Below are 16,411 nucleotides of genomic sequence, written 5' to 3'. Positions count from 1 at the left end.
AAGGCCCTGGGACCATCAGGCCGGACTCTGTCACTGGTAGGAGAGACATCTGGAGGGGAAGCAATTAAAAGGGCCAGAAGACCGGTAGAGGCTTCAGGCCCCCGAGAGAAAGATGGAGAAATGGCCAGAGATGCCTGGAGGACTTCCTGGATGTGCCCGGGCTGGGCACGTTGCTGCGCGCACAAGCCGCTCAGCACATTTTGAGCTCCGTCTGTAAACGCAACGCCCAGTACCATCCCTCTGACGTGCGCTGTAGATGAGCTTTCCATGGGGTGATGCGTGACGGTGAATCACCCCAGTCTAGCTTCCCACTGTGAGCAACACAGTTAACTGGTAGATCACTGACCAGGACTCAGCGGCGAGGTGATGGCAGGGGTCCAAGCTTTCCTCTGGGAGGAGAAAGCAGTCCGGAACCAGGATCACAGGTGTTCTTGGCCTTGGAGGGAGGATTTGAGCAACTGAGTCAGCCTGCCCAGGACTCTGCTCTCAGGTCTCAGGGGCCCTCCCTGCTGGTCTCTGGAGGGTTCAGTGGGAAACAGACAAGGACTGCATGAGAATGCTTTTGGCCTTGGTCTCTCCCTGGCCTGTGGAGTAAGAATAAAGAAAGGTTCACCGTCCCATAGGCCCTCTTCTTGGCCCCGACCCTGCAGGGAAAGAAGCTTCACCCACATATTTTATTTATTTCACATACTTTTGTGGCCTGCTTCTGATGCACCAAGCACTATTCTAAGCACGTGGAAGGTAGGAACGCATTTAATTCTCCAGCAACTCCAGGAGTGAGTTGCTATTATTATTATTTTTTTAATAAATGTATTTATTTTTTGTTTATTATTTTTGGCTGCATTGGGTCTTCGTTGCTGTGCGGGCTTTCTCTAGTTGCGGTGAGAGGGGGCTACTCTTTGTTGTGGTGCGCGGGCTTCTCATTGCGGTGGCTTCTCTTGTTGCGGAGCACGGGCTCTAGGCACGCAGGCTTCAGTAGTTGAGGCACGGGGACTCGGTAGTTGTGGCTCACGGGCTCTAGAGCGCAAGCTCAGTAGTTGTGGTGCGTGGGCTTAGTTGCTCTGCAGCATGTGGGATCTTCCTGGACCAGGGCTCGAACCCGTGTCCCCTGCGTTGGCAGGCGGATTCTGAACCACTGTGCCACCAGGGAAGCCCGTGAGTTGCTATTATTGTCCCCGTTTTTATAGTGGAGGGAACTACAGAACAGGGATGTAATGTGACGTGCCTAAGGTCACACAGCGAACCAGCAGCAGAGGTGGGTCCAAACCCAGGCAGTTGGGCTGCAGCATCCCTGCCCATGGCCAGCATCTGCCAACCCTTCCAAGACACCGGACATGGGCACAGGAGCCCCGGACCGGCAGAGGGCAGAGCGCCACTGTGTGGCAGGAAAGCTGGGTGTGTGTCCCAGATCACTGCTTCCTGGCAAATGACCTTAGGCGGGTACTTAACAGCAGGGTCTCCCTGGGACCAGCAAGATTCAAAATGACCTCCCACATTCACCCCCATCCAACCCCCCCACAGCCCTGCTATGAGGAAAGTGGAGCCTGGCAAGGCTTGGCCACCATTTCCTGTCCCGGGTGGGAGGAGGATGCCTAGGAAGTGTTCCTTCCTGTCTCCTCCTTGGTCTCATCCAAGCCTTTCCTTTCTTTGCCTGCTGCATTTCCTTCTTGTTTTCCACAACTGCCCTCTGTTTGACATTTGGTGCTCGTATGAGTTTCCTGGGGCTGCTATAACAAAGGTCCGCAAACTAGGGGGTTTAAAACAACAGAAACAGATTTTCTCACCGTCCTGGAGGACAGAAGTCCCAAATCAAGATATCAGCAGGGCCATGTGCCCTCTGAAGTCTCTAGGGGAGAATCCTTCCCTGCCTCTCCAGCAATCCTTAGTGTTCCTTGGCTTGTAGACTCATCACTCCAGTTTTTGCCTCCGTCTTCACATGGCTGTCTTCCTCGTGTGCCTATGTCTAAATCTCCCTCTTCTTGTATCCAGTCATTGGATTAGGGCCCAAACAAATCTAGTATGACTTCATCTTTAACTACATCTGCAAAGACCCTATTCCCAAATAAGGTCATGTGCACAGACTCCCCATGGACATGAATTTGGGGTATACTATTCAACCCTGTACTGCTGGTTGGTCCTGCAGGATCTAAAATTAAGAACATTTTTTTTTTCTTTCCTTGCATTTTCCAGGAAGAGCCTAACAAATGTGTCTTTCTTTGCTCTTGGGCAGAGGAACAAGAGGAAGGCCCCTTTATCCTCCATCCAAGACACCTTGAGCAAAGGACAGGCTTCAAAGGTGCCCAGGGATGGGCTCAGCAGATGGCCTGGCCAAGGGCAGGGCTGAGAGGCAGTCTGCACAGCCAAGGGCAGTGCCTCTTGGGGAGGAGGGAGCATGTGTCTGTAGCCTGCTTGGCATGGCCTGGTCCTCTACAGACATTGCCTCATTTAGCTGCAGGGATGCTTCCTACGTTTCTCTGGTGAAGAGCTTCAGTATTAGCAAAACCTCAGATGACGCTACACACAAGAAAGAGCAACCTCTAGAAAGCTTATTCTGAGCTTCCATGGGCAAAAGACAGGGGAAGGTGAAGCCTCGGGGCTGGGCGTGGGAAATCTGGCCAGTGCCACAGTTCCTTGGCGACGTCACCTAGGGAAAAGTCCAGGGGATGCCCAACAGCCAGCTCTTTGCAAAGCCCTGGGTTATCTGATGGTGAAGTGGACACAGGAGCGTGGCAGCCTCCATCCCTCAGATGATCCAGACAACCAGGTTAGAGAGAGCTGGGGATACAAAGTTAAGGGACTTTCATCTGCATCTTTCATCCCTGCATCGCTATCATCATCAGAGAGGAAGCGTGAAGAAGAAAAAGCTCCAGGTGGTCTGTTAGAGCTGAAAGGAGAGTTCTCAGGTCCTCCCCTCAACCAGGGCCTGCAGCGCCTTCTCTCTGCCCCCTAGGCCCCTCACCTACAACTGGAGACTCCGGACAAATCTCTGGCCCTGAGAGGCTTTCTGGGGCATCCAGTTCTGTCTGACATCTAGAGCCTGGGAAAGGAGAGAGGGAGGACGCCAAGAAGACATGGGGTTATGCTTTTACCTGAACCACAGGAAGGGGACCGCCCTACCCCAGCATACCCGCAGCTGCTCTTCCAGGGACAGGAAGTCAGCTGAGTACCCAGCAAACAGCATGTCTGGGGGGAGGGGTTCAGACACCTGGGCGGTCCGATGGGCCATCCACTACTCTTCCGGGCCACACTGGTTCCCACACTCAGGAGGCCAGACGGAATGGGGATTAAGAGCCTGGGTTTTCATCCTGGTTCAGTTCACCTCCTCAAAGTTAGGAGACCTGGGCAGGCCTCTGAATCTGCTCCCCATCTGTTATAATGGGGATAATAATGGTCCCCACTTCCTAGGGTTGTTGTCATAGATCAGTGAGCGAACACCCACGTTGCCCGGGACATAGCGAGTGCTGGGCCACTGGCTGCTCTGATGCCCCTGGGAAGGGGCTGAGCCTTGGACCAACTATTTCTTGCAAATAATCTGGCATTTAACTAGCGGCCTGACCTGCTTAGGGGAGAAATGGCGCCCTCTTGGCACTCCCACCTGGTCTAGTAACTCTCCTTGGGAAAGCAGTCATGCCTATCTCCACTTCACACACTGCATGAGCTCTCCCTACACCAGGGCCCCTCTCTGGCTGGCCTGCCCAACCACAGGACAATCAGGCTTTTAGCCAGGCAGTTACAGTAAGCCAGGCCCGCCCTTCCTTACAGGGGGTACCACTGCTTCCCTGCCCGAGCCTCGGTTCCCAGAGAGGAGACAACAGGGGATCAAGAGCCCCTTACCAGCCTGGTATGCTGGGGTTGGCTCTTAACCCCACCCCCAGGACATGCTGGTTTTCCCAGCGATTTCCAGGGGCCACTTAGTCCTGGCAACCAACCGGTCCAAGCTGCAAAGGGCAGCTGAAGCAGCAACTAATGTTCAGGAGAGGCTGACTCACTTCAGCCAGGCTGGGCCCTCTGTTAATATTCTTGGACCTCAGCCTGGGATTCCTGCAGGTTCCGACGGCAAGTTGAACCATCCTTTTGTATAAGGCGGGTTCCAAGGTAACCCTGAGGGGAAAGGATGTGGGGAGAGCCCTGGCAAGGGTGTTGATCCACCCGAAGCTCCAGGCCTGGGGGACGGGATGTTGACAAGGAGGACCTAACTCATCCCAGGCCTGATTGAGGAGGGAGGGGGGAGAAGGGAAAGAGGACCCCATCTACAGCGCACAGGGCACATTACATAATTATTCTATTTTAATCACAACCACCCTGTATGGTAGATATGACTAATCGCTGGTTAATAGATAAGGAAACTGAGGCTGGGAGAGGTTAGGAGGTAAGCGGGTGGGTGGAGGTCGGTGAGGGCTGGTGGCTGCATGGGCAAAAAGTGAGGTCAGGCACCTTTTAAACTCTCAGCCTCGTGGTCCAAGGAGGGTAACAGCGGGCAGCCTGTGCTGGTCCCCACCCTCCCCCCGCGAGGCGCACCTCTTGGTGGGCAGGGCAGGCACAGAGCCTCCTCAGGACACCCTGGTCCAGGACGGCATCTGCCTGGGACACCGCGGGGGCGGGGGGCGGGCTCGGGTTGGGGTGTCCCTGGAGGCGGGTCCCTGCCACCCTTCCCCCCGCCGACGGGATCTCCCGACTCCCCTGCCCCGGGCGGGGCCCCGCGCCACGACCCGGAGCAGGACCGGACCGAGACCTCGGTCCGGGCGCGCCTCGGTTTCACCAACCCCCTTCCCGGTGCGTGCCCATGGCAACCGCTCCTCTCCGGGCCACGTTTAAAGGGGAAGTCTACACACACGCACATGCCCCATCGCGCCGCCAGCTGCGGATTCCTCAGCCCTTCCATCAGCGCGGCCGGCCCCCGACGACGGGCTTCCTCGCGGACTGTGAGGTCAGCGCCCCGCCCCGCCACCCCGCGGCTGGCCCCGCGCCCGGCATCCCGGCCCCCGGTCCCCGATCCGTGCCGCGCACCCGGGTGCCCGTTCCCCGGCGCGTCCCCGAGCTGGGGCGGTCCCTCGCGCCCGCCTCCCCCGGGCCTCCAGGCCGAGCCCTATTTCGGGCGCTGGCGCCGCGGGCCGGGGCAGCCCTGCCCGGAAGGGAGGCTATTCTGGGCCGGGCAGCCCAAGCAGCTGCGGCCCCAGGGCTTCCCGGCAGGGTGCGCGCCCGGGACAGAGGGCACTCTGGGGCAGGGCTCCCCTCCCTCCCCACCGTCCCACCTTCCTCCCAGGCCGCGCCCAGCTCCCTCCTCTATTTTGGCCAGACCCAGGTCCTTCCCTAGGCCGGGTACATTCTCTGGTGCCAGGTCACTGACAGAATGTCCAGAGCCTGTGGCCACGGTGCTCCCTCATCCAGTGTCCACCACGCAGGTGCTGGCGCCTGAGCCTCTCCGCCCCTCTGCTCCCATCTCTCGGTCTGGGGTGGTCTTCCCAGCACCCTGTGCTTGCCTGGGCACAGCCAGTGTCCCCATGTGTCCCATTTGCCTTCCCTTCCTGACTACCGCCCATCACCCATGTGTCCATATGGTCCAGTGTTGAATTCCCAGTGCCCAGCACAAGGATGGGTGCCCCCCAAATGGTCATTAAATGAAAGTTGTCAAACTGTTACATCGAGGACACCAAACTCCAGCCCCTTGGGATCTTTTTACATCCTATCCAGCTAACCCATCAGATGAGCATATGCTCCAGCTGGCCCCTGGATCCCTTCCCCCACCAGAGGGAGCGGCCGCTTCCATGGGTAGCCTGGGCTTGGTGGTTGAAGCCTTGAGCATCTGCACATGTGGCCCTGGTGCCCTTGGGTCTACTCTGTAACCTTAGGACCCATTGCTGGACTCATCAGGGCCACACTCTTCCATCTGTGAACCAAGATAAGAATATTTGTGGCCTATCCCACATCATGGCTATAAGGAGACAAAATATATGCGACACCATCAGACCGCAAGTCACATTCATTATCTAACCTAACCTAAATCCCATCTGAGCACACTCAGGGAAGAGGAGGGAAACTAACATTGCCAGATTCTCTGCTAGGTGCTTTATTTATTAAAAAAAAAATTTTTTTTAGGTGTTTTAAATACGTCATGTTGTTCAGCCCAGCACTAATCAAACTTTGTCAGCAGAAGCCACTTGGATCTTGTTAAAATGCGGAGGCCCTGAGATGCTGCATTTCTAACCAGCCCCAGGTGGTCTTCATCCTGCCAGCACCGTGTGCACCACGTTAGAAGAAGGGAGGGGGAATCCACACAGGGGTCCACACAGTGGTCCTACTGGTGTTCAGATGAAGCATTTGAGGTTTAAAGAGATTAAGTGGCTTGCTTCAGTAACGAGGCCAGCGCCCAGGCCCAGCTGGCCCACAGAATGTCCTCTGCCCCTCGAGCCTTAGGTGCTGGGTCCTCAGATGCCCCACTTTTAGCCCCAGACTTTTCCCCCCTGCAGTTTACGCCCCGCAGCTTTTCTTTCAAATTATCGCACTAATACCTGTGAGTAAAACACGTGTACCAAATGTATACTTAAACTCAGTGAAAATAAATTAAAAAATCAATTGTATGTTAATAAAAAATAAAACATCCCCATGCCCAATTCCTCTCACCTCACTCCCCAGAAAAAGAAATATGGTCTACAGGACTTCCCTGGAGGTCCAGTGGTTAAGACTCCGCGCTTGTGATGCAGGGGGCACGGGTTCAGTCTCTGGTCGGGGAACTAAGGTCCCACATGCCGCGTGGCATGGCCAGAAAATAAAGTAAAATAAAAGTCATCTTAAAAAAAAAAGGAGGGCTTCCCTGGTGGCGCAGTGGTTGAGAGTCCGCCTGCCGATGCAGGGGACACGGGTTCGTGCCCTGGACCGGGAAGATCCCACATGCCATGGAGCGGCTGGGACCGTGAGCCATGGCTGCTGAGCCTGCGAGTCCGGAGCCTGTGCTCCGCAGCGGGAGAGGCCACAACAGTGAGAGGCCCGCGTACGGGAAAAAAAAAAAAAAAAAGGAATATGGTCTACAGTTTACCACCAATGCTTTATGGTGCCATATAGTTTTGTTTACACCTTGGGTTGGCCAGGGTTAACACTGTGGGATATGGGTAAAAGGTCAGGCAAAAAGCCACCAGACCTGGGATGGAAATCCTGAGAGAGAGAGAGAGAGAGAGAGAGAGGGAGGGAGAGAAAAAGAGAGAGAGAGAGAGAGAGAGATCAAGCGAGGGAAGAAAGTGTGGTTCAAATATGGGCCCAGGACGAGTCAGGAAACCACTTTCTCCCCAGGGCCCTTTACTTCCATCTTTCAGGGCAAGCTGGAACAGGTGAGGGGAAACCCAGCTACAGGGGCACCCTGGCTCATGAATAAGTAATGGCCACCAGATGCTTTGACTCACTCATCAATAGATAGTTGACTTCCTGACAGAGAGGCTAGCGCCTTCACACTGACACATGTAAGTGAACGGGTAATCAATTGACAATTAATTACAAGTGGAAGTTACTGGGAATCCAGAACTGCTCATTCGAAACTCCGTGGGGAAGGAAGGCCGCGTTTTCCAGATGTGCATCTGTGTCAAAGGCCAGAGCTGCAGCGGAAATACTCCAAGTGGTGTCCTAGTTTCCTGAAAGAATAGCATTTGCCCAGCCAGTCTTGAGGGGGCTTACTGTCCGGGGTGGGGGGCAGTGGCCCTGGGGCCAGAGTGTGTGGGAACTTGGCTGGCGAGGTCAGGTCCTGGTCCCAGCAGCCACTCACTGCCAGTGAGGGTGGGGACACCCTGCAGAGGGCCCTGGATCCCTGGCCTGATACTTGGTAGGTGCTCAAGGTGGGGGAGGGGGGAGGGGGGTTACTCCTTTGCCCCTCCTTTCACCTGCTCAGCCCCACTGGGTGCCCCAAATCTATTCCTCAATTCTGGGGCTGAAAAGGGGCTTACAAGTCTAGTTTCCTTTCAAGACAAACATTTCCTCAGGCTTGGGTAACTGGGGAAAAGTCACAGGTCTCATTTCTGAGAGGGAAGGAGGCCCACACCATGGGGGCAGGGCTGGGGGAGAAGGGGAGGGAGGACTGGGAAATCTCACGGCTCTCACTTCTGCTTTGCGGGTTATGGGCGCTGAGCTGCCCATAGCCCTCTCCTCTCATAACTTCCTCTGAAGAGCGCACTGACCATTTGCATATGTCTCATTGAAATTCCCGACCAGAGCTCACCGTCTCCTCCCCTCGGCCCCCAGAGGGTAGCTGGAACTTCACTGGGGAACCAAAGACTGGGGACAAGTGGCCCTGGGACAGCGCTGATAGCCCCAAACCTTCCCCGGCTGATTCACCCTTATTCAGTAGACGGACCATTTTTCCTAGAATGTTGCAACAGGGGTATTAGGGTTTTTCCAGAACTTTCCACCCTCGATGACCCAACTCTGAACCCCTCAAGTGGAACTCAAGATGACTGTCACTGGCAAGGGCTGGGCACTTGCCCTCTGACCTCGGTGTCCCCTCCGTTTTATGCTTTCTCACAGAGCAGAGCTCAAGTCTCCTGAGAACGGCCCCATTGTGCATCCAGCCATGCACACAGCAGGCTCTTGGCCTGTGTTTTGCTTTCTTAATACATATTTGTTTAATGGATGGGATGACTGGAAATTACTTACCCCTGATGAAGAAACAGGAAGGCAACACCGCTTTAAAATTCTTTAAAAAAAACACAAAACTATCCTGATTTTACCTGCTTCATCTTTTTGCTCCTTCATTTTAGGTTGTAAGCTCTCCAATTCCAAACTTAAGTTCTTAGTCATTAGATTCTAAGCTCTTTGAGGGCAAGGCCAATTCTCATCTATCTTTTCTCTCCCCAATCCCCGGTTCATAGTCACATAGTCGGTGCCCAGTAGATTTTGTTATATTGGATCACGTTGCCTTTCTTAGCCATTATTTAGAAAGCCAACCCCTTATAGAGCCAGGCATAGCATCAACAGTTAATCTTGGGCTGAGTTGACGGATCACAGTGGCGGTGGGGATGATGATGGTCTTTATTCCAGTGAAGAGGCTGATGTTTGAGCTCCAGGAAAGGAATTTTCTTTCTTTCTTTCCTTTTTTTTTTTTTTTAATATTTATTTATTTACTTGGCTGCACCGGGTCTTAGTTGCGGCATGCAGGATCTTCATTGCAGCATGCAGGATCTTTAGTTACGGCATGCATGCGGGATCTAGTTCCCTGACCAGGGATCAAACTCGGGCCCCCTGCATTGGGAGCATGGAGTCTCAACCTCTGGACCACCAGGGAAGTCCCCAGGAAAGGAACTTCATTGTGGGGGGTCACTTGCAGGTGATTTCCTGTGGGTTAATGATAGCTAAGGGGAGAGACACTGGGATTTTTCAGATGGGTTCCCTACACTTTAGGGGACGTTTTTCCAAAAAGTTCAGGGAAACTCTGGCCCAAAAAAGCTATAGGCCCTAGGAGTGAAAATGGGTCAAGGAAAATCATGAACTAGGAAAAAAAATCCACAGATCAGACAATCTAATCGCAAGTGAGCTCTATGAGAAAAGAGTGCTGGTGGCTGGGGGTACTAAAGAAGACACTTCTAGGGACTTGCCTGGAGGTCCAGTGATTAGGACTTGGCGCTTTTCACCTCCGGGGCCCGGGTTCAATCCCTGGTTGGGGAACTAGCTGCATGGCGAGGCCAAAAAACAAAAAAACAAAAAAACCCACACTTCTAGGGAACTGAGGTCATATTTCAAAAAGATGAAGAGAGAAGGGAGGAAGGGATGGAGGGCCCTCCACCAACAGTGATCCCTCAGGGGCAGACCCAGTCCTTAGGGGAGAAGACTGAATTGTGTCCAGTAAAGGAAGAGGAGAAGAGAGAAAACTGCCTTGATTGAGCACCTACTGTGTACTGGCCCACCCCCAAACTCTGTCAGTCTCACCCAAGCCCTAAAGAGCAGGGGCTTTTGTATCTTTCTCACTAGGGAGCCACGCAAGGCAGCCACAACCTCACCCCTTCCCCAGATGGCCTCCCAAGGCCATGCGGACCTGCTCCAAGCTTACCTGCTTCTCAATCAAATTCAGAAAGAAAGGAGGGCGGGGGGAGGCTAGAGAGAACTGAAGTCCGAGAGAGGAGAGGAGACCAACTGTGAGAGTGGGCAGGGAGGCTCTGAATCAACTTGTGTCAGCCCAGGGCAAGGCCATCACCATCCTGGGACCGTGGGGATGGGAGGGGGGAGCTCACAACCCTGGCTGCACTTTCTCTCATCCCTGAGATTGGGCGAGGGACCAGAAGATGGGCAAACCAGGCCCCACTGGGGCAGAAACCAGACTTGGGAAACTAGAAACCAGCGAGTATGATGTTAATGACCAGCAAAACTCTAGAATGGATCATTAAATAAATTCATTTACTCATGCCCTTAGTCAACAAATATTTACGGAGTGTGTCTAAGTACAAGCTACTGTGTTAGGCATTAAATTGGGGTGGACTGTTCCCTAAAGGATCTTAGCGGCTACGAGCAGGGAGAAGATTGTGTATAATTTTTGTAATGGAAATAGGTTCACATGAGAAGTATAGATAAACACTGTGGGGATTCAGAGGATACTTAGAAAAGGCAGAGTATAAGATCTGAACTTAGTTTCAGGGAAGGAACAAGGCATGTTCATAATAGGTTTATGTAGCAAGGTTTATAAAGGCAAAAAAATTGGAATCCAGTAACGTAGGGTCTGTTGAATAGATGTCCTGATAATGGAATACGACACAGCCAATCAAAATAGTTTACCTGGGCTTCCCTGGTGGCGCAGTGGTTGAGAGTCCGCCTGCCAATGCAGGGGACGCGGGTTCGTGCCCCGGTCCGGGAAGATCCCACATGCCGCGGAGCGGCTGGGCCTGTGAGCCATGGCGGCTGAGCCTGCGAGCCATGGCCGCTGAGCCTGCGCGTCCGGAGCCTGTGCTCCGCAACGGGAGAGGCCACAACAGTGAGAGGCCCGCGTACCACAAAAAAAAAAAAAAAAAATAGTTTACCTGTACACTTATTCATATGTGAAGATATTCACAAAACATTAGTAAGGTAAAGAAGCAGATAACAAAAGAGTATTTAGGTATGATGGCATTTTTATGAGTTTTTTGGCATACATACTTCTAGACATTTTTAGAAACTTGTAGAAATATATACCAAAATGTTTGAAGTGCTTATCTCGGCCTAGGGAGATTTGGAATGCTTTACAATTCTTTTTCATCTATCTGGAAATGATAATAAAATGAATACTGACTATCCTTTTTTCAAGGATAAAACAAAATTGTAACTTACTATTAGCAACTCAGGCCAAATAAGTCCTTTCTTCTTTGACAGGATTGTCAGATCATAGAAATACTATGGATAGGGAATCCCCTGTTCCCTGGCAGTCCAGTGGTTAGGACTCCACGCTTCCACTGCAGGGGGCCCGTGTTCAATCCCTGGTCGGGGAACTAAGATTCCACAAGCTGTGCAGCTCGGCCAAAAAAAAAAAAATTGCTATGGATATAGAATACCTTGATCCCATTAGAACATTCAGCTTTCTGTGATCGCCTTATGGAAGACATTGAAACAGTTAGCCTTGAAAATAGCATGGTTAGGTTGTAGCAGGTAGAAAGAATTACTAAAAACAAAACAAAAAGCATAGGACTTCCCTGGTGGGCCAGTGGTTAAGACTCTGTGCTTCCACTGCAGGGGGTGAGGGTTTGATCCCTGGTCAGGGAAGTTCCGCATGCAGCGGTGCAGCCAAAAAGGAAAAAAAAAAAAAAAAAAGGAATTGTATGGGACTTCCCTGGCCATCCAGTGGTTGAGACTGGGCGCTTCCACTGACAGGGACATGGGTTCCGATGCCTGATGGGGGAACTAAGAGCCCGCCTGCCTCTCAGTGCGGCCAAAACACAAATAAACAAACAAACAAAAAACCAAACAAAGCAATTGATTAGGAAACAATGTCCACCTGGAGGTAAGTCTTTAGCGATGTGCCACAAGTCTCTGGCCTTGCGGAATATTTTCATCCGTGACCTGGATGAAGACCATGAAAGCGTATGACCAGATTTTCAGATAAAACAAGGTCGGGGGGTGGGGGGATAATCCAACTCATCTGGATTCAAAAATGATGACAGGCTGGAACAATAGCTTGAAAGAGACAGATGAGATTGAAAAGGATTGAATAAATAGTCCTGAATCAGATGCCCCAGGGGCCCTAGAACTGGGGGGCCTCGGAGGAAAGTCATGGAAGTATGAAAACTCACATTCTGTGAGGGGCAGGATGTCTCCCTGAGAGAAGGACGATGAGTTTCACCAGCTAGTTGACAGTCATGGGGAGATGGCTTCCCCCCAGATCAAAGAACAAGGGAAGTATCCAAGAGGCTGATTTCAACTCAGTACAATGAAAGGGGAAACAGTGTTCCTCTGAACGCCAGGTACTCAGAGCACTGTCTCATCCAGCTGTCCCAAGAGCGCACCCCATTGTCCCTGCAGGAACCTGGGGCTGGGAGGGTCCGGGAGCCTGCCATCGACAGGACTGCTCCAGCAGAGGCCGGCTCACCCCCGGGAGGCTGGACCAGAGGACACCCAGCTCCCCTTCCAACTGGGTGGGAGCACCTCCCCTGGGTCTGTTGGCACCAAGGAAGTGCCGAGACGGGGCCCTTGAGTGGCGGTGGCCCTAGGGAAGCCACCACTGGCCCACTGGCTGTTGGAGAAATGACAATAGCCTGCCTGATGACAGCACAGAGGAGGGCAGGCAAGGGAAGGAGAGAAAACAAAAGAAACAAACAAACAAAAAAAGAAAGAAAAAGAAAGGAAAAACACAAAAATTAAAAAATGAAGAAACAAACAAACAAAAAAACAGAAAAAAAAAGGGAAGGAGCGAAAGATGGAACAGAGTGGGAAATCAAAGGAGAGAAAGAGAAGCAAAGGTGAACACACAGGAGAGGGACAGTCGGGAACAGGGGAACAGATCCGGGAAGTGAGCGGCTAGGAGGCTGCAGAGGAAGCCAGAGAGAGACTGGCCTGGAGGTGGGCACCGGCACCAGGCAGCCCCGGAAGGGATCTCTCACCCACCAAGCGGGGTAAGAGGAACAGGCGCAGGGTTGGTGTGGGTGGGGTTTGGGGCCAAGGACTGGTCCTGGGCCTGAGTCACCCTCGATCACACACTCGGTCTGCCTGAAGCCATGCCAAGCACCCGACGTGTCAGGGAGTGTGGAGTGCTGGGAAGCTTCAGAAAATAAGGAAACCCTCCTCCCAGCCACCCTTCTTGATCCACCCTGGAGCTGGTAGACAAAGTGTGGACACAGGAAAGACCATGAAGAGTCAAGGAGAACGCACAGCCCACCTCAAGGAGTGATAAAGGCGGGGTGGACTCTGGAGTCAGGAAGACGCGAGTTTGAACCCAGACTTGGTGCTGTGTAGCCTCCAGAAGTTCCTTAACGTCTCTGAGCCTCAGTTTCCCTCTGTGTTATGAGGATACATGAGACAGCAGATGTGCAGGCACCGGGTCACTTTTATGACTACCCTCATAAATGTGGTCATGCCTTAATTTTGAAGTGAGTAATCCCAGCCCTAAGTGAGAAGAAAAGCTGGAATGGTCAGGGTGTCTTGGAGGGAAGACACAGCCTGGGCCCTGAGCAACCTTCGTTCACTAACTAGTCCAGGTGCTGGTTTTGAACCCACCGATCAGAGAGTAGACGGTTTCCCAGCACAGGTGTCTCCAAGGCAAGCGGGAAATGCCATAGAGCTTGAGCCTTCACAGGCTGGAAGGGCCTGGGCCCCGGGGACCTGGGCACCTGGGTGTCTGTGTGACTTCTGGGTGCTAACAAGGTCCCTGGTGAAGGCACCTGGCTGGGGCATCTGGCAGGGTCGGGGACTGTGGCAGCGGCTGCCAGCTTTGCAGACAGTGGGGAATCCTTAAGGAGTGTCCAGCATTGCCTATATGCCCACAGATGGCCATGAAACGCCATAGGCTGTGGGCAGAGCTGGCAGAGGGCAAGTTCAGCCAGCCCCCAGGGGGCCCGGCTGGTGGAGTGCTCCAGGCCCGGCCTCTAGAGTGGCACTCCCTGGGCGCATCACTGTGGGGTGCAGATCCCCCTCATTGGGGGCCGTGTCTGACCTGGGGCATCAGCTGCTATCCCAGCCTCCAGGTGGGAGGGGGCAGAGCCCTCTGTGAGTCACTGTGCCCACTTCCTGCCACATGGAAGCCATGGCTGAGTCACTGGCCCCCCAAAGGGAAAGACTGGCCACAAGGCCGGAAAGCTGGAGCCCGATGGTAGCAGGAGTGGTGCGGGGCGGGGGGGGGGGCTGGCACTGTGGTGCCACTGCTGCCCTGTCCCACGGCCGAGGTGCCTCCTGCAGAACCTGGGGTCCTCCAAGTAGCACCGACCCGCAGCCAGCAGGACTAGCTCTTTGCTGGTATTTCCACACCCCCCAACCCCCCGCAGTAATAATTGTATCATGCCCTTCAAAACAAAACAAAACAAAACAGAAAAGCCCAGCTTTTTGTTTTGAAATAACTTCAGGCTTACAGAAAAGTTTCAAAAATACTACAATAAATTACCGTATACGCTTCACTCAAATACCCCAAATGTTAACATTATACCACGTTTGTGTTACCATTTTCTTTCCCCCTCTCTCCCCATTTTTCCCCTAGGCCATTTGAGAGTAAGTTGCAGACACGATGCCTCTTTCCCCTGAAACACTTTGGCGTGTGTGTCCTAAAAACAAGGGCATGTCTTACAGAATCAACATCGATGTCAGGAAAGGGACTTTGCATCAGATGCTTTTTATGCGCCTTCTCAGATGCTCCTGGCCTACAGAGTCAGCCGTGGTGGGTGTCTCCACCTAGCCACACCTGGAGGGGGGCCAGCACCCCGAGCTCTTCCCTCCCGCCACGCCTGGAGTGCTGAAGGACCACTCGGCATCCGTGAGGTCTGGGATGTCAATTTGCTGGAGGGTGAAGCCGTGTATAAATTCTCCCTTCCTCCCGGCATCTGTGCTCCGGTCCATTTTATTCAGTCTCTTGGACGACATCCCAGGAGACAGCAATCAGTCACATTACATTCTCGGGGGCAGGCTGTCGCACAGGACCCTGCACTCAGAGGAAAGCCCCGTGCTTGGGGTTTAGGGCTCTCTAGTCACCTTGAAATGCTTCATAATTTTATCTTTCAATCTGTGTTTTCTACAGACGGGACGATGGAGCTTGCACTGGGGATTGCACCTCGGCTCTCAGGTGGTCCTGTCTCCTGCCTTCCAGGGATGGGTTCTTGGTCACGGCTCTCCCACCCCCCACCGGCGACCCCTGCCACCAGCATCCCAGCCTTACTGCTCCCCGAGCCCTTTGTCAGCATCCCCCTGAGTGGGTACTGTTCTGCTACCCATTTTACACATGAGATAACAGAGTCTCAGCAAGGTTAACTTGCCCAAGGTCCACCAGCAATTAATGAATCTGGATTCAAATCTAGCTCTTCCTGCTCTGAAGCCCGGGCTGTCACTCAGCCATTGACCTGGTTGTTTATGAGGTCTCTCCTCTGATCATCTAGAAGCAGTGTAATTGATCTCATTCTGTGCACCACGCTGGGACTGTAGATGCAAGAAAAAGCACGGGACTTGGAGCTGGGAGTTAGGTTGCTGAGACCCATGGGAGTGCCGCTGGCACTTTAGGCCACGTGGGGCCAGGACAGGCTCTCCGAGGTGGCCGAGCCGGGGCTGGGCCTGGGCCAGTGCTGCGTTCTTTCCTGAGGCCCAATTCACATCTCTACCAGCTGCAGAAAGCGGGTCTGAGTCATCAGAGTCCCTGTCCCTGACTCCTCATCCATACATCGTGCATTCCGCTCCCTGGATCTCGGCAAAACCCCACTAATTTCTTAGTTCTCCCCACCCTCTTCCCTGAAAGAAATCAAAATTTCAAGCTGGGGAGGAGGTCACTTGATCCAAGCTCTTCAGTCTGCAAACAGAAGACCTGGGTTTCAGACGCTTGCATCTGGGTGGAATCCCAACCCTGCACCAATCAACCTCTCAACATTCTCCGGACTGGGGCTGATAAAAGTAGTAAGTTACAGGAAGAATCCCCGGGACCATGAAATACAAGGGCCTTCTTGAGAGAGCTCCAGTGATTGCACCTGACACTTTGTGACACCATTACCCACTGGACAGATCTGTTAGGGAGGCACTATTAGCTTCCCCACTTTACAGAGGAGGAAACAGAGGCTCAGAGAGGTTAAGTAACCTGTCTAAGGCAGCCCAGCTAGCAAAGCAGAGCCAAGGTCTACCAGACAACTGTGCAGAGTAGCCACCCTTCCTACCAAGTGCTGGCCCAGAGGAGCAGCGGGCACTGGCCGCCCGCCCGGGGCTCCCAGAGTCCAGGGCTGCAGCCATCCCACAGCAGCCAGCCTGAAGGAGCAAGGAAACCGACCCCCTCCAGATAAACAAAACACTTCCTCCC

The sequence above is a fragment of the Mesoplodon bidens genome (genome assembly GCF_964165515.1).
Source record: "Mesoplodon bidens genome assembly, chromosome: 19".
Classification (NCBI taxonomy): Eukaryota; Metazoa; Chordata; class Mammalia; order Artiodactyla; family Ziphiidae; genus Mesoplodon; species Mesoplodon bidens.
Note: the sequence above shows the minus strand (reverse complement) of the source record.